Consider the following 18,923-nt stretch of genomic DNA (forward strand, 5'->3'; position numbering starts at 1 on the left):
TACTTTGCTGTTTTATCTAAAACATCATGAATCCTAAGGTTAACTAAAATTTTCAGTGTTATCTTCTAGGAGTTCCATAGCTTTGCATTTTTACATTTAGGTACATAATCAATTTTGAAATACTGTCAACAGTGTAAGAACAATGTTGTTTTTTGTTTTTTTTTCTTTATTGCATGTGGATGTCCATTGTTGAAAAGACTATCCTTCCTCCACTGAATTTCTTTTGTCAGTTTGTCAAATATTAGCTGACTACAGTTGTGTGTATCTATTTCTGAGTCATTTATTCTGTTCCATTGATCTATTTTGTTATTCTTCCACCAATACTACACTGACTTGATTATTGTCACTTTATACTGTCTTGATGTTAGGTGATGCCAGTCCTTGGACTTTGTTCTTCAATATGTTGTCTGTTCTCTGTCTTTTGCCTTTCATATAAATTTTAGAATCAGTTTGTCAATGTCTATAAAATAACTTCCTGGTTTTTATTGGACTTGCATTGAATCTATAAGGTTTGAAAGTTCTAATATCTTAAAATATATAATATTGAGTTTTCCTTTTCATGGACATAGAATATATGTCCAATTTTAAGATTTTTTCTATATGTTTCATTATAGTTTGTAGTTCGTGTAGAATTTGTTTGATTTATACAAGTACAATTGAGCTTTGAACAATGCAGGCATTAGGGATATCAACCTTCCATGCAGTCCAAAATCTATACAAAATTTATTTTTGGCCCTCCATACACGTGATTCTGCAACTGCAGATTTAACCAATCACAGAGCATGTAGTACTGTAATATTTACCACTGGAAAAAATCCATGTATAAGTGGACTCAACTCACACAGTTCAAACTTGCATTGTTCAAGGCACAACTGTATTTCTCTTTTTGGTGCTAGTGTGAGAAATACTGTGCTTTTAATTTCCAGTTCCAGTTGTTAATTGATGGTATAAAAGAAGGCAATCAGAGAAGGCAATGACACCCACTCCAGGACTCTTGCCTGGAAAATCCCATGGGTGGAGGAGCCTGGTAGGCTGCAGTCCATGGGATTGCTGAGCGTCGGACATGACTGAGTGACTTCACTTTCACTTTTCACTTTCATGCATTGGAGAAGGAAATGACAACCCAATCCAGTGTTCTTGCCTGGAGAATCCCAGGGATGGGGGAGCCTGGTGGGCTGCCGTCTATGGGGTCGCACAGAGTCAGACACAACTGAAGTGACTTAGCAGCAGCAGCAGCAAGAAGACAACTGACTACTGTATACACTAACCTTGTATCCTGCAACCTTGCTGCCATTTCTTATTAGTTCCAGAAGATTTATGTTGTTGTTGTTATTTGATTCTTGGAATTTCCACATAGATAATTATGTCATCTGAGAATAAAGACAACTTTATTTCTTCCTATCTTTAAGTTCAGTTCAGTTGCTCAGTCGTGTCCGACTCTTTGCAACCCCATGAATCACAGCATGCCAGGCCTCCCTGTCCATCAACATCTCCCAGAGTTCACTCAAATTCATGTCCATCGAGTCGATGATGCCATCCAATCATCTCATCCTCTTTCATTCCCATTTCCTCCTGCCCCCAATCCCTTCCATCACCAGAGTCTGTTCCAATGAGTCAACTCTTCGCATGAGGTCGCCAAAATACTGGAGTTTCAGCTTTAGCATCATTCCTTCCAAAGAAATCCCAGGGCTGATCCCCTTTAGAAAAGACTGGTTGGATCTCCTTGCAGTCCAAGGGACTCTCAAGAGTCTTCTCCAACACTACAATTCAAAAGCATCAATTCTTCAATGCTAAGCTTTCTTTACAGTCCAACTCTCACATCCATACATGACTACTGGATAAACCATAGCCTTGACTAAACGGACCTTTGTTGGCAAAGTAATGTTTCTGTTTTTCAATATGCTATCTAGGTTGGTCGTAACTTTCCTTCCAAGGAATAAGCATCTTTTAATTTCATGGCTGCAGTCACCATCTGCAGTGATTTTGGAGCCCAAAAGATAAAGTCTGACACTGTTTCCCTATCTATTTCCCATGAAGTGATGGGACCAGATGCCATGATCTTCATTTTCTGAATGTTGAGCTTTAAGCCAACTTTTTCACTCTCCACTTTCACTTTCATCAAGAGGCTTTTTAGTTCCTCTTCACTTTCTGCCATAAGGGTGGTGTCATCTGCATATCTGAGGTTATTGATATTTCTCCCAGCAATCTTGATTACAGCTTGTGCTTCTTCCAGCCCAGCGTTTCTCATGATGGACTCTGCATATAAGTTAAATAAGCAGGGTGACAATATACAGCCTTGACGTACTCCTTTTCCTGTTGGGAACCAGTCTGTTGTTCCATGTCCAGTTCTAGCTGTTGCTTCCTAGCCTGCCTATAGGTTTCTCAAGAGGTAGGTCAAGTGGTCTGGTATTACCATCTTTTTCAGAATTTTCCACAGTTTATTGTGATCCACACAGTCAAAGGCTTTGGCATAGTCAATAAAGCAGAAATAGATGTTTTTCGGGAACTCTCTTGCTTTTTTGATGATCCAACAGATATTGGAAATTTGATCTCTGGTTCCTCTGCCTTTTCTAAAACCAGCTTGAATATCTGGAAGCTCACGGTTCACATATTGCTGAAGCCTGGCTTGGAGACTTCTGAGCATTACTTTACACCTATCTTTACACCATTAAAATTTTTTGTTGATCTTATTGCATTAGCTGAGAGTATCAGTAAAATGTTGAATATGAGTGATGAGGGTAACCAAAGACTTTTAAGATGTTCAGATTCCATATCCCATTATTTATAAAAACACTTTTTATACTTTAACATCTCTAACAATCTATATATATTTTGTTATTGATGAGATTTAAGTTGCATAATATTTAAAATGTTTCTTTTTATTTTTTCTTATTAATAGTACATAAAAATAGTGTATTTTCAGTGCTGTTCTAGCAAGAATTAAAATAGGAAAATAATATATTTCAAGACTAAATCTTCTTTTGACTTAGTTGAAGAATGCAAACATTTTTATTTTCCTCATTCAAATAGCATGCTAAGTGGTCCAGCTCTGAGTCTTGAACCACTGTTTCAATGAATATTTCAATTTTCTTTTGGCCTTGATTTCTTTGTTCTGACTGCACTTCCACATACTATCTACATTTTGTTTCCTTTACCTATTCAAATTTTAACGTATTTTTACACTAAATTGCCAATTGCTAGGAGAATCCTTTACTTTTCTTTGTCATTAGTTAACTTTATCCTGCACAGCATGTGATAACTTTATACTTTCTACCACAGAACATAGACAAATGCAGTGTATATAAACTATGCTCAAACCTAGTTGATATATTTGTTCACTGAGGAAAGTGAAAACCTTAAAATCATTTTCTTCCCAGTCCATAAATAAATAGTATTGTCTTTACTAATGCCACACCTTCTGTTCTTCTACCTATTAGAGCTAAATAGCCAGAGTGGATTAGCCACTTGCTAACTTCATAACTTTGGACACATAATTTCATGACTCTAAGTCTTAGTTTTCTCACTGGTAAACAGGGGTAAAAATAGTTCTTATCTCATGTGGTTTGTCTGGGGACGAAATCTATGTCAAAAGTTTGGCTCAGTGCTTGGCACAGAGTACTCGCTCTTATAAATACTAGCTATTAATATTAATACTATCATATTTCTTATTGTTCTAAGTCACTTCAGTCATGTCTGACTCTGGGACCCCATGGATTGTAGGCTGCCAGACTTCATCTGTCTATGGGATTCTCCAGCCAAGAATACTGGAGTGGGTTACCATGCCCTTCTCCAGGGATCTTCCTGACTCAGGGATCCAACCTGCTTTTCTTATGGCTCCTGCATTGGCAGGTGGGTTCCCTAGTGCCACCTGGGAAGCCTTTATTTCTTATGGCACCATAGAATAGCTGCCTCCCAGGTAATTTGCATAGAGAAAAGTCTAAAATTTGGGTATGTGCTAAAGATTTCTTGGACTCTGCCCAGTATAGAATAACCCTAAAGTAGATGGTAAAGTCAAGATTTAGGCACATATAGTTTATATGGGTGGAGAAGGCAATGTCACCCCACTCCAGTACTCTTGCCTGGAAAATCCCATGGACAGAGAAGCCTGGTAGGCTGTAGGAGTTGGACACGACTGAGCGACTTCACTTTCACTTTTCACTTTCATACATTGGAGAAGGAAATGGCAACCCACTCCAATATTCTTGCCTGGAGGATCCCAGGGACGGGGAGCCTGGTGGGCTGCGGTCTGTGGGGTCACACAGAGTCAGACACGATTGAAGTGACTTAGCAGCAGCAGTAGCAGCAGTTTACATGGGATATGTTTTTAGGAAGCACAGTGAGAAAGTGGGACAATGAGATGTGGAAGGGAGGAAAGCCAGTTAAGGATCTGCTAACTAAAAAGCCTCTTGATGAAAGTGAAAGAAGAGAGTGAAAAAGTTGGCTTAAAGCTCAACATTCAGAAAACTAAGATCATGGCATCTGGTCCCATCACTTCATGAGAAATAGATGGGGAAACAGTGGAAACAGTGTCACACTTTATTTTTTCGGGGGCTCCAAAAGCACATGGTGATTGCAGCCATGAAATTAAAAGATGCTTACTCCTTGGAAGGAAAGTTATGACAAAACTAGATAGCATATTGAAAAGCAGAGACATTACTTTGCCAACAAAGGTCCATCTAGTCAAGGCTATGGTTTTTCCAGTGGCCATGTATGGATGTGAGAGTTGGACTATGAAGAAAGCTGAGCACTGAAGAATTGATGCTTTATCACTGTGGTGTTGGAAAAGACTCTTGAGAGTCCCTTGGACTGCAAGGAGATCCAAACAGTCCATTCTGAAGGAGATCAGCCCTGGGATTTCTTTGGAGGGAATGATGCTGAAGCTGAAACTCCAGCACTTTGGCCACCTCATGCGAAGAGTTGACTCATTGGAAAAGACCCTGATGCTGGGAGGGATTGGGGGCATGAGGAGAAGGGGATGACAGAGTATGACATGGCTGGATGGCATCACCAACTCGATGGACATGAGTTTGAGTAAACTCCGGGAGATGGTGATGGACAGGGAGGCCTGGCGTCCTGAAATTCATGGGGTTGCCAAGAGTCAGACATAACTGAGCAACTGAACCGACTGAACTGAATGTCATAGCCACATGCAGAACAATGTCATATGGACTCATAAAAGCCAACTGCTAAATTTTCAAGACTTTTGCAAACCAGTTATTAAACACATCCATTGTTAAAAATTAAATGATATAAAATTCAGTCAAATCAATTACGTTTAAAAATGGAGAAAAAAGTTAGATTTTTACCATCAGTTATTAACTCTTTTGCTTGTTTTAAGTGTTTGACATGCAAGAAATTGTGTATGGTTCATGATAATAAAATAAAAAGGTATAAATTCTTTATCTCACACATACACTTCTTGAGGAGGTGTGGTGTATGTATTATTTTATGGAAGACTAGATAAATATTTTACAGGTTGTATATTAGGATTTGGAATCAGAAAAAAATATAGATTTTTTGTTTTGTCATAGTTTAATCTTTCTAATCTTAATAGTTCTCACAATAAAACAGGTGTGATAATATTTAATTTGATATTGTTACAAGTTTTAAAATAATATATATAAAGGAGGTGCTTGAAATGTAGGTGGTACTAAATGTTTAATAATATTTTTTTTCTTATTTGTTTAAAATACTGAATTCTTTATTTCAGTTAAGTTTCTAAGATTGAGTTATCTTGTTCTTATATTATCCAAGTCCTTTACTTTTTCCTCTTATTCCTTTTCAGTTTCTGACTCTTAACTGTCTCGTAGCTCCTCAGGCTTATTTCCAGAGAAAGAGAGGTTGAACTTAAGATGAGTTAGAATTACTTCTGCTGTACTTCCCATAAAAAGGTTTTGTGGGGCAAATTGGAAATTAGTGACTTAATGGTCATCCTATGCTATTTGTTGGTTTGGATAACGAGCTATCCCTAAGATATATGAAATACATTTAAATTTATACAGCCTTAAATAAATCACAAAAGGAGAGACCGTGTTACTATTTTTTTTTTTTTAATATCCAGTTATACTTAAAAGTATGACACAGGAGTTGCTCAATAAATGTTTATTTAATAAATTGGTGAATGCAACTACAGATGGATGACTGAATTTGTAAGATCATTATTCTTTGTTACAGTGGATAAGAATTGTCTAGAATCCTGCCATATGAAAATTACTAGATTTAGATAAAGTAAAATATACCTAATCATAGAACACCCCTACAAAAATGTCAAGTCTTTTCAAAAAATTTAGTGGCAATGCTAAAATATTTTGTTAAGTGTTCATATTTGAAGAACACCTCCATTACATTTATACCTGTTAATCAATGTCCTGGTTTATAAATTAGTTATATGAATTTTTTAAGTTGAATCTTTTTATTTGTATCTGATTTTAACTTTGAGTCTATTCTGTTTTTTCAAACTAGCAATTTAATAGTACTTGAATTATTTTAGTTGTTGAATGCCTATAACCTAATCAGTTAAAAATACTTCATTTGGGATATTTGAGGAGTGAGAAATTCAAGTTCAAAAATATGCTCCAAATTCATTTTTAATGAAGTTTAATGTTCTATGCAATTAGAAAAATACTAAAATAGTGTACTACTTTTTATGTTGAACTTTTCTACCTCAATTTTTACTCTCTCTTCTTCATCTGAGCATTCAATTGATAATTAATAATGTTTATTGAATATATGAATTATACCAACAAAGCAATTAAGTGCATGAAAGTATGAAACTTTCAGAAATACTGAGATAAATAATGAGAATGAAGTATAAGCAGTGATATAAAATGTCTTTCTCAGTACCAGATGATTTATTTTGTTATTACTTTTAGGAGGAGTCATTAATGAATTAATGTACCAAGGGAATCTCAGACATGTAGAGTGAAAAATATCTGTACTGATCAATATTTTTGAAAGAAGAAAAAATTTCACAATCAATCATTATTAAATGTAGCTTAATCCCTAATATGGAGAAAGAAATGCCAACCCACTCCAGTATTCTTGCCTGGAGAATCCCAGGGACGGAGGAGCCTGTTGGGTGCTGTCTATGGGGTCGCACGGAGTTGGACATGACTGATGCGACTTAGCAGCAGCAACAATCCCTAATATATCAGAAATAATGAAGTACTTTATTTTAGAATATATGACTAAATCACAGGATAATATAAGTAGTGAATTCTAAATGTGTTCATAAAGAGAGGCCAAAAAAGAAGCCGTTTATCTGTTAAAATCCATTATGAGGAATAAAAAGATGAGCCCTCTGAATACATGTTCTTAATAGTAATACAATTACTTTCATTTTAATTTAAAGATCTAGTTGTTAATAACATTATGCTCAAATATGTATGTTAAGTGAGGGGAATTTGAATTCTAAATATATGACACAAATTAAATATATGGATGCAAATAATAACAATGGTTTGTGCATGCTCAGTCATGTCAGACTCTATTCAAACCCTTGGACTGTAATTCACCAGGCTCCTCTGTCCATGAAATTTTCCAGTCAAGACTACTGGAGTGGATTGCCACTTCCTACTCCAGGGGATCTTCCTTTGATCCCAGGGATCAAAGCCATGTCTCTTGTGTCTCCTGCATTGGCAGGTGGATTCTTTACCAACTGTGCCACCTAGGAAACCCATAATAGCAATGATACTTGGGTACAATTTTAAATTAATATCATAATTGGTATCTATTCTAGAATGTGTTTTTCAACACTGATTAAGAGAGACGTCATATACACACTGAAGAAGAAGAAGAACAGAAATGACAAGTAGAAGACATATTCGCCTCACTCTATTTGATTACAAGAAAATGGAAAATTTGGGACAAAAGTACTCCTCTTGGCTGAGAATTTGTTGAGTCTTTTTAGAGCAACTTTTTAAACTTGTTGAGTTTTGGTTGCCTACAGAACAGCAAACTGATGTTCCATATATTTAATCTGCATTCATATAGGAATACACATTCTATTGAAATATTTGGCAAGATTCACTCTCGAAACACAATACCTAGCCTAAGGATCAACATAGGTGGACGTCATTCTCTTGGTACAGTGATAGTGGGAGGATACAGGGAAGTGACACTATTATAAGGATACTGACATTATTAAAAGAGCTGAGGTAGTTCAGTTTCATCATAATATAATCACCCATATACAGAGAGGGAATTTACTCAATTGGGAAGACAAGAAAAGACTTGATAAAAGACATACTATCAGAATTTGAGTTCTGTTTCCACCATGTGTTTTGTAAAGTTCCTTGCCTACCAGTTATAATATGGGAATGATAATATTTACCTCATTTGTAAGTATTAACTGGAAAAATCTATATAAACTATTGATCAGAGTGGCTGGTAACAGTAGTCCTTCAAAGAGTGATGGTTATTATTTTGGCAAAAAATAGATGCACAGCAAAAACTATTGATGTTGACTAATTTAGTACATTGCTTATAGATTTTTACAAAGTAAAAGTAAAAGTAATTTTATTGCACTTTCAAGTCATCTCCCTCTTAGCTGCTGAATATTTGTTTAAAAAATATATTTGTTTGTTGTATAACAAGTGAAATAGAGGGGATTCTAGGGTTTATTCTAGAGAGAAACTAGTATTTACCCTTCCATCTTCACAGGGCTGGGCTTTTTAGGTATTAACAATAAATATTCAAGGCTGAGAGGGGGCCAGTAAAGTTAGAGTTCATTTTCCTTGTAAGTTCAGTTTGCTTGACAGGAAACTCTGCCTAAGAATTGGTCTTACAGTATGTAAAACCTAGCATACTTGAACAAGCATCAGCAGAAAGTGCTTTTGAGAGGGAATAAAGAGGAGTGGAAAGGAAGCAAAAAAATGATTCCATAGAAGTCTGGTCAATGGGGACTATATCATACATGGACTAGATATCTATTAAAATAAGAATTTTGTATTTTATCTTAAAATGGAAAGTTCTTGGAGAATTTTATTCATGGGAGTAACTTGAACAGATATACCTTTTGGCTTCACTGAGGAATGTTTTGAAGATGGCAGTAATAGTTGCAGAGACACTCTATGGGAGAGGGAGAGGGTGGGAAGATTCGGGAGAATGGCATTGAAACATGTAAAATATCATGTATGAAACGAGATGCCAGTCCAGGTTCGATGCACGATACTGGATGCTTAGGGCTAGTGCACTGGGGTGACCCAGAGGGATGGTATGGGGAGGGAGGAGGGAGGAGGGTTCAGGATGGGGAACACATGTATACCTGTGGCGGATTCATTTTGATATTTGGCAAAACTAATACAATTATGTAAAGTTTAAAAATAAAATAAAATTTAAAAAAAAAGTAAAAAAACTAGTTTTGAAACTGTTAAGTTACTTTAGTATAGAGAAGACAACTCCTAGACCCAGAATTGTGGAAGAGGAAATGGATGAAGTTTGAAAGCATTTTGTTGAGAATTTTTACATCTGTATTCAAAAAGGATCAGATAAGATCAGATCAGATCAGTCGCTCAGTCCTGTCCGACTCGTTGCGACCCCATGAATCGCAGCACACCAGGCTTCTCTGTCCATCACCAACTCCCGGAGTTCACTCAGACTCACGTCCATCGAGTCAGTGATGCCATCCAGCCATCTCATCCTCTGTCGTCCCCTTCTCCTCCTGCCCCCAATCCCTCCCAGCATTAGAGCCTTTTCCAATGAGTCAACTCTTCGGATGAGGTGGCCAAAGTACTGGAGTTTCAGCTTCAACATCACTCCTTCCAAAGAAATCCCAGGGCCGATCTCCTTTAGAATGGACCGGTTGGATCTCCTTGCAGTCCAAGGGACTCTCAAGAGCCTTCTCCAACACCACAGTTCAAAAGCATCAATCTTCGGCGCTCAGCCTTCTTCACAGTCCAACTCTCACATTGATACATGACCACAGGAAAAACCATAGCCTTGACTAGACGGACCTTTGTTGCCAAAGTAATGTCTCTGCTTTTGAATATGCTATCTAGGTAGGTCATAACTTTCCTTCCAAGGAGTAAGCATCTTTTAATTTCATGGCTGCAGGCACCATCTGTAGTGATTTTGGAGCCCAGAAAAATACAGTTTGACACTGTTTCCACTGTTCCCCCATCTATTTCCCATTAAGTGATGGGACAGGATGCCATGATCTTAGTTTTCTGAGTGTTGAGCTTTAAGCCAACTTTTTCACTCCCCTCTTTCACTCTCATCAAGAGACTCTTTAGTTCTTCTTCACTTTCTGCCATAAGGGTGGTGTCATCTGCATATCTGAGGTTATTGATATTTCTCCCAGCAGTCTTGATTCCAGCTTGTGTTTCTTCCAGTCCAGCGTTTCTCATGATGTACTCTGCATATAAGTTAAATAAACAGGGTGACAATATACAGCCTTGACGAACTCCTTTTCCTATTTGGAACCAGTCTGTTGTTCCATGTCCAGTTCTAACTGTCGCTTCCTGACCTGCATACAAATTTCTCAAGAGGCAGATCAGGTGGTCTGGTATTCCCATCTCTTTCAGAATTTTCCACAGTTTATTGTGATCTACACAGTCAAAGGCTTTGGCATAGTCAATAAAGCAGAAATAGATGTTTCTCTGGAACTCTCTTGCCTTTTCTATGATCCAGCAGATGTTGGCAATTTGATCTCTGGTTCCTCTGCCTTTTCTAAAACCAGCTTGAACATCAGGAAGTTCATGGTTCACATATTGCTGAAGCCTGGCTTGGAGAAAAGGTCTGTAAATATTTTTCTTGTGCATCTTTATCTGTCATTGTTATCAAGGTAATGCTGGATTCATAGAAAGAGGAAGTGTTTGACTTTCTTCTACTGTTCGGGAGAGTTTACAAAAATTTAATGTTGGTTCTTCTTTAAAGCTTTGGCAGAATTCATCAGTGAAGCCATCTTTTCCTGGCCTTTTTGTTGTTTTTTAGTTATTTTTGTATTACTGATATAATCTGTACTTAATACAGATCAGATCAGATTTTCTATTTCTCCTTGAGTTGGTTTTGGTAATTTGTGTGTGTCTAGGTGTCTGTCCCAGAGAAGGCAATGGCACCCCACTCCAGTTACTCTTGCCTGGAAAATCCCATGGATGGAAGAACCTGGTGGGCTGCAGTCCATGGGGTCGTGAAGAGTTGGACACGACTGAGCGACTTCCCTTTCACTTTTCACTTTCATGCATTGGAGAAGGAAATGGCAACCCACTTCAGTGTCCTTGCCTGGAGAATCCCAGGGATGGGGAGCCTGGTGGCTGCCGTCTATGGGATCACACAGAGTTGGACACGACTGAAGCGGCTTAGCAGCAGCAGCAGCAGCAGCAGGGATTTGTCCACTGCATCTAGGCTATATAATTTGTTGACAAATGATTATACACAATGTTCTTTTATGGTCTTTGCAATTTCTGTCACATTATAGTTTTATTTCCACTTTTTTCCCCTGATTTTTGGCTGTATATTTTCTTGATTTTTCTAAGTTAGTCTAACTACAGTTTGTCTATTCTATCAATTAATTCAACCAGCTGTGGGTTTCAATAATTCTTTTTCGATTTGGTATTTAACTTATTTGCACTCTAATATTTGTTATCCCCTTTCTTCTCCTGACTTTGGGTTGTGTTTGCACTCCTTTTGCTAGTTCCTAAAGTATAAAGCTATTTTATTGAGTTGAGATCTTTCTTTTCCTTTATTGTAGTTCTTGAGAGTCTTATAGCACTGCTTTCATTACATTCCATGATAGTGATATGCTGTGATTTCATTTAATTCATCTTAAAGCATTTTCTAATTTTTTTTATAATTTCCTTTTAGACTCTTGTTGATAAGTTATTTTGGAGTGTGTTGTTTAATTTCTACATATTTGTGAAAAATGTCTGTTTTCATTTTGCTATTTCTAGGTTCATTCAATTATGGTTGGAGAAGATATTTTGTATGATTTCAATCTTTTCACATTTGTTGAGACTTGCTTTGTAGACTAACATCTGTTCTACCATATTCACTTGAGAAAAACGTATATTTTGAGTTTTAGTTGAGTATTTACTTGAATCTGTTACCTCTGGTTGGCTGATAACATTGATTGAGTTGTCTGTTTAACAAGAGGATCCTACAGGGGATCATCTTTTAACAATCAGTTCCTCTACCCATACAAATTCTTAGCAATCACCATAAATAAATGAAATCAACAAAACTAATCATCAGAAGAGAAACTCAGCGAGTAAAAATTTTATTTTACTGAACTTTATGTGCATAAGGATGCTAGAAAAAAGAGTAAAATAAAAGTTAAAAAAAGAAGAAGAAGAAGAAGAAGAAGCCTTTCCTATATATGACCAGTTTAAGAGACTCTGCCTTTGGATACAGATAAACTAATGAAAAATATTCACTGCAATGAAGTCAATGATACTTGACCATTTTTTGTTTGTTTGCTTGCTTGTTTTTAGAACAACTGTTCATCATGGACCAGAAACACTAGTATTATCAATAGCTGAGAGTTAGAATACAGAAGTCTAGGCTCCATTCCAAACCCATTTTATCAGATTATGTGTTTTATCATACTACTTAGGTAGTTTGTAAGCATATGAAGTTTGAAAAATGCTTCTGTAGCTTAGTGTTTCTCAGCTATAAATGTACTTTAGAATCATCTGATAGTCTTAAAAAAAAAAAAACACTGCTTATATTGATATCTTATCTAGAGATTCTGACTAACCCACCTAGAGTGATTCTTTCATTTTGTTTTGTTTGTTTGTTTGCTTTTTTAATCCTTCCTAGATGATTCTAGTTCTAAGCAAAAATGAGAATTGCAGCTTCACTAGGGGTTCTTAACATAGATTCCACAGATCCCTCATATTTCAAATGCCTGCCAGTGCAGGACACTCAGGTTGTATCCTTGGGTTGGGAAGATCACTTGGTGAAGGAAGCAACAACCCACTCTAGCATTCTTGGCTGGGAATTCCCATGGACACAGAAGCCTAGTGGACTAGAGTCCAGGGGGTCATAAACAATCAGACATAACTTAGTGGCTAAACAAACAAACAATAAACAATTTATAACATCTACCAGAGTCCATGACCCCAAAATTTTAAGGATGTAGAAATCATTACCCTGGGAGGAGGAGCTAAGATGGTGGAGAAATAGGACGGGGAGACCACTTTCTCCCCCACAAATTCATCAAAAGAACATTTAAACGTCAAGTAAATTCCATAAACAACTTCTGAATGCCGGCAGAGGACATCAGGCACCCAGAAGAGCAACCCATTGTCTTCGAAAGGAGGTAGGAAAAAATATAAAAGACAAAAAAAGAGACAAAAGAAGGAGGGATGGAGCTCCGTCCTGGGAAGGGCATCTTAAAAAGAGAGAAGTTTCCAAACACCAGGAACCTTTCTCACTGCTGAGTCTGTGGTGAGCCTTGGAAGCACAGTGGGCAACATAACAGGGAGGAAAAATAAATAAACAATTAAAACCCACAGATTACAAGCCCAATGGTAACTACCCCAGTGGAAATCAGCGTAGATGCCTGCACCCGCCACTAGCAAGCGGGGGCTGGGCAGGGAGGTGCGGGCTGCATCCCTTAGGGTAAGGATCTTGCCTGAATGCCCCAAGTGCTATCTGAGCGAACTAATTTGGGTTAGCAAACCAGACTGTGGGATAACTACCACGTGAAAAGCCAGCCCTAAGCTAAGACACCGCCAGGCCCATGCACACAGAACAAAGGACTGAACAGAGATAGCCGGCTGCAGACCATCCCCCTCTGGTGACAGGCAGCCAGAGCCGGAAGGGGGTAATCGCAGCCCCAGAGAGACATTATCTACAAAACTGTAAGCAGGCTTCTTTGCTAAGTAAGACTTCTTGGGGTTCTGGACAGTCAACATCCGCCTGAGAAGGTGCACCGGTTGTACACCCAGAAAACCGAGTGGTGGGGAGGCAATAAGTCACAGCAACCATGCTCGCCAAACACCTCATCACCTGAGCTGCTCGGACCTGGGAAGGGCACAAAATGCAGGCCCAACCGAGTCTGCGCCTCTGAGGACTACCCGAGTGCCTGAACCTGAGTGGCTTGGACCTGGGAGGTGCATGCAGCCTAGGGCTGGCCTCGGATGGTTCCCAGCAGAGCAACCTAGAGCCTGAGCAGTGTGGGCAGGGAGGGTACATGTGCTGTGAGCGGGGCCAGGCCCAGTGTGGCTGAGGCACTGGGAGCACATGCCAGTGTTATTTGTTTGCAGAGTTCCTCCCTCCCCACAGCGCGAGTGAACAAGTGAGCCTAAAAAAAAAAAAAAGAAGAAAAAGTGTCCACCACCGCCCTCTTTGTATCAGGGTGGAAATCAGACACTGAAGAGACCAGCCAACAGAAGAAGCTATAACAGAGGGAACCGCCTTGGAAGCGACAGGCAATAGATTAAAACCCTGTCGTTAGTACCGACTACATAGGAAGGGGCCTATAGATCTTGAGAAATATAAGCCGAACCAAGGAACTAGCCAAAAATGAACTGACCCCACAATACCCACAACACCACCAGAGAAAGTCCTAGATACATTTTTACTATTTTTATGATCATTCTTTCTTTCTTTTTCTTTTTTAATTTTTTAAAAAAATTTTAAGTCCTCTATTATACCTTTAATTTTCACTTTTATAACCTACTATTACTTTGCGAAACAAAACAACAACAAAAAAAGACCCAATTTTTTTTAAAAGCAAACTTCATATATATATATATTTTAAAATTTTGGTGACTTTGTTTTTTTTCTTTTTCTCTTTTTTTTTTAAAAGCAAACTTCATATATATATATTTTAAAATTTTGGTGACCTTGTTTTTTTTAAAGCAAACTTCATATATATATATATATATTTTAAAATTTTGGTGACCTTGTTTTTTTTCTTTTTCTTTCTTTTTTTTTTCTTCTTTTTTTTTTAAAAGCAAACTTTTTTTTAAAAGTAAATTCATATATATATGAATTTTTTTAAAGCAAACTTCATATATATATATATTAAAAGCAAATTTTAAAAGCAAATTCATATATATATGATTTTTTTAAAAGCAAACTTCATATATATATATTTTAAAATTTTGGTGACCTTGTTTTTTTTCTTTTTCTCTTTCTTTCTTTTTTTTTTTCTTCTTTTCTTCAACATTGTATTCTTTGAAATTCCAAACTCTACTCTAGATTTTAACTTTTTGGTATTTATCATCAATTTTGTACCTATATTTTTTTATATAATTTTTGTGACTTTCTTTTCTCTCTTTCTCTTCTTCTTTTCTTTAACATTGTATTTCTGAAATTCCAAACTCTACTCTAGATTTTTAATTTATGCTTTTTGGTATTTGTTATCAATTTTGTACCTATATTTTCTTTATAATTTTTTGTGACTTTGGTGGTTTGTTTGTTTTTTTTTTCCCCCTCTTTCTTTTTCTTCTTCTTTTCTTTAACATTGTATTTTTGAAATTCCAAACTCTACTCTAGATTTTTAACTTTTGCTTTTTGGTATTTGTTATCAATTTTGTACCTATATTTTCTTTATAATTTTGGTGACTTTGTTTCTTTTTTTTCTTTCTTTTGCTCTCTTTCTTTTCCTTCTTCTTTTCTTTAACGTTGTATTTTTGAAATTCCAAACTCTACTCTAGATTTTTAGTTTTTGCTTTTAGGTATTTGTTACCAATTTTGTACCTTTAAGAACCCAATCTTCAGTACCCATTTCTTACTTGGGAGCGAGATTACTGGCTTGACTGCTCTTTCCCCCTTTGGACTCTCCTTTTTCTCCACCAGGTCGCCTGTGTCTCCTCCTTAACCCCTCTCTACTCTACCCAACTCTGTGAATTTCTGTGTGTTCCAGACGGTGGAGAACACTTAGGAAACTGATTACTGGCTGGATCTGTCTCTCTCCTTTTCAGTCCCCACTTTTATCCTCGTGGCCATCTCTGTCTCCTTCCTCCCTTTTCTCTTCTCTGTATAACTCTGTGAACATCTCTGACCGGTCCAGTTGTGGAGTGACATAAGGAAGTGATTACTGGCTAGCCCACTCTTTCCTCTATTGATTCCACCTCATCTCATTCGGGTCACCTCTAACTGCCTCCTCCCTCTTCTCTTCTCCATGTAATGCTGTGAACCTCTCTGGGTGACACTCACGGTGGAGAAACTTTTATTCTTTAACCCAGATGTTTTATCAATGGTGCTGTTTAGAAGGAGAAGTTTTAAGACTACTGTAAAAATAAGACCGATACCTGGAAGCAGGAGGCTGAAGTCCAAACCCTGACTCCAGGGAACTCCTGACTCCAGGGAATATTAATTGACAGGAGCTCATCAAACGCCTCCATACCTACACTGAAACCAAGCACCACACAAGGGCCAACAAGTTCCAGGACAAGACATACAAAGCAAATTCTCCAGCAACACAAGAACACAGCCCTGAGCTCCAATATACAGACTGCCCAAAGTTACTACAAAACCATAGACATCTCATAACTCATTACTGGAAACTTCATTGCACTCCAGACAGAAGAAATCCAGCTCCACCCACCAGAACACCAACACTAGCTTCCCTAACCAAGAAACTTTGACAAGCCACCTGTACAAACCCACACACAGTGAGGAAACTCCACAATACAGATAACTTCACAAACTGCCAGAATACAGAAAGGACACCCCAAACTCAGCAATATAAACAAGATGAAGAGACAGAGGAATACCCAGCAGGTAAAGGAACAGGATAAATGCCCACCAAACCAAACAAAAGAGGAAGAGATAGGGAATCTACCTGATAAAGAATTCTGAATAATGATAGTGAAATTGATCCAAAATCTTGAAATCAAAATGGAATCACAGATAAATAGCCTGGAGACAAGGATTGAGAAGATGCAAGAAAGGTTTAAGAAGGACCTAGAAGAAATAAAACAGAGTCAATATATAATGAATAATGCAATAAATAAGATCAAAAACACTCTGGAGGCAACAAATAGTAGAATAACAGAGGCAGAAGATAGGATTAGTGAATTAGAAGATAGAATGGTAGAAATAAATAAATCAGAGAGGACAAAAGAAAAATGAATTAAAAGAAATGAGGACAATTTCAGAGACCTCCAGGACAATATTAAATGGTACAACATTCGAATCACAGGAGTCCCAGAAGAAGAAGACAAACAGAAAGACCATGAGAAAATACTTGAGGAGATAATAGTTGAAAACTACCCTAAAATGGGGAAGGAAATAATCACCCAAGTCCAAGAAAACCAGAGAGTCCCAAACAGGATAAACCCAAGGAGAAACACCCCAAGACACATATTAATCAAATTAACAAAGATCAAACACAAAGAACAAATATTAAAAGCAGCAAGGGAAAAACAACAAATAACACACAAGGGGATTCCCATAAGGATAACAGCTGATCTTTCAATAGAAACTCTTCAAGCCAAGAGGGAATGGCAAGACATACTTAAAGTGTTGAAAGAAAATAACCTACAGCCCAGATTACTGTACCCAGCAAGGATCTCATTCAAATATGAAGGGGAAATCAAAAACTTTACAGACAAGAAAAAGCTGAGAGAATTCAGCACCACCAAACCAGCTCTCCAACAAACACTAAAGGATATTCTCTAGACAGGAAACACAAAAAGGATATATAAACTCGAACCCAAAACAATAAAGTAAATGGCAACAGGATCATACTTATCAATAATTACCTTAAATGTAAATGGGTTGAACTCCCCAACCAAAAGACAAAGACTGGCTGAATGGATACAAAAACAAGAACCCTACATATGTTGTCTACAAGAGACCCACCTCAAAACAGGGGACACATACAGACTGAAACTGAAGGGCTGGAAAAAGATTTTCTATGCAAATAGGGACCAAAAGAAAGCACGAGTAGCAATACTCATATCAGATAAAATAAAATTTAAAACAAAGGCTGTGAAAAGAGACAAAGAAGGTCACTACATAATGATCAAAGGATCAATCCAAGAAGAAGATATAACAATTATAAATATATATGCACCCAACATAGGAGCATCACGATATGTAAGACAAATGCTAACACGTATGAAAGGAGAAATCAACAATAACGCAATAATAGTGGGAGACTTTAATACCCCACTCACACCTATGGATAGATCAACTAAACAGAAAATTAACAAGGAAACACAAACCTTAAATGATACAATAGACCAGTTAGACCTAGTTGATATCTATAGGACATTTCATCCCAAAACAATGAATTTCACCTTTTTCTCAAGCGCACACGGAACCTTCTCCACAATAGATCACATCCTGGGCCATAAATCTAGCCTTGGTATATTCAAAAAAAATGAAATCATTCCAAGCATCTTTTCTGACCATAATGCAGTAAGATTAGATCTCAATTACAGGAGAAAAACTATTAAAAATTCCAGGATATGGAGACTCAACAACACGCTGCTGAGTAACCAACAAATCACAGAAGAAATCAAAAAAGAAACCAAAATTTGCATAGAAACGTATGAAAATGAAAACACAACAACCCAAAACCTGTGGGACACTGTAAAAGCAGTCCTAAGGGGACAGTTCATAGCAATACAGGCATACCTCAAGAAACAAGAGAAAAGTCAAATAAATAACCTAACTCTACAACTAAAGCAATTAGAAAAGGAAGTAATGAAGAAATCCAGGGTTAGTAGAAGGAAATATCTTAAAAATTAGGGCAGAAATAAATGCAAAAGAAACAAAAGAGACCATAGCAAAAATCAACAAAGCCAAAAGCTGGTTCTTTGAAAGGATAAATAAAACTGACAAACCATTAGCCAGACTCATCAAGAAACAAAGGGAGAAAAATCAAATCAATAAAATTAGAAATGAAAATGGAGAGATCACAACAGACAACACAGAAATACAAAGGATTATAAGAGACTACTATCAGCAATTATATGCCAATAAAATGGACAACGTGGAAGAAATGGACAAATTCTTAGAAA

The sequence above is a fragment of the Bos javanicus genome, chromosome 26 (assembly GCF_032452875.1).
Source record: "Bos javanicus breed banteng chromosome 26, ARS-OSU_banteng_1.0, whole genome shotgun sequence".
In the NCBI taxonomy this organism is placed as follows: domain Eukaryota; kingdom Metazoa; phylum Chordata; class Mammalia; order Artiodactyla; family Bovidae; genus Bos; species Bos javanicus.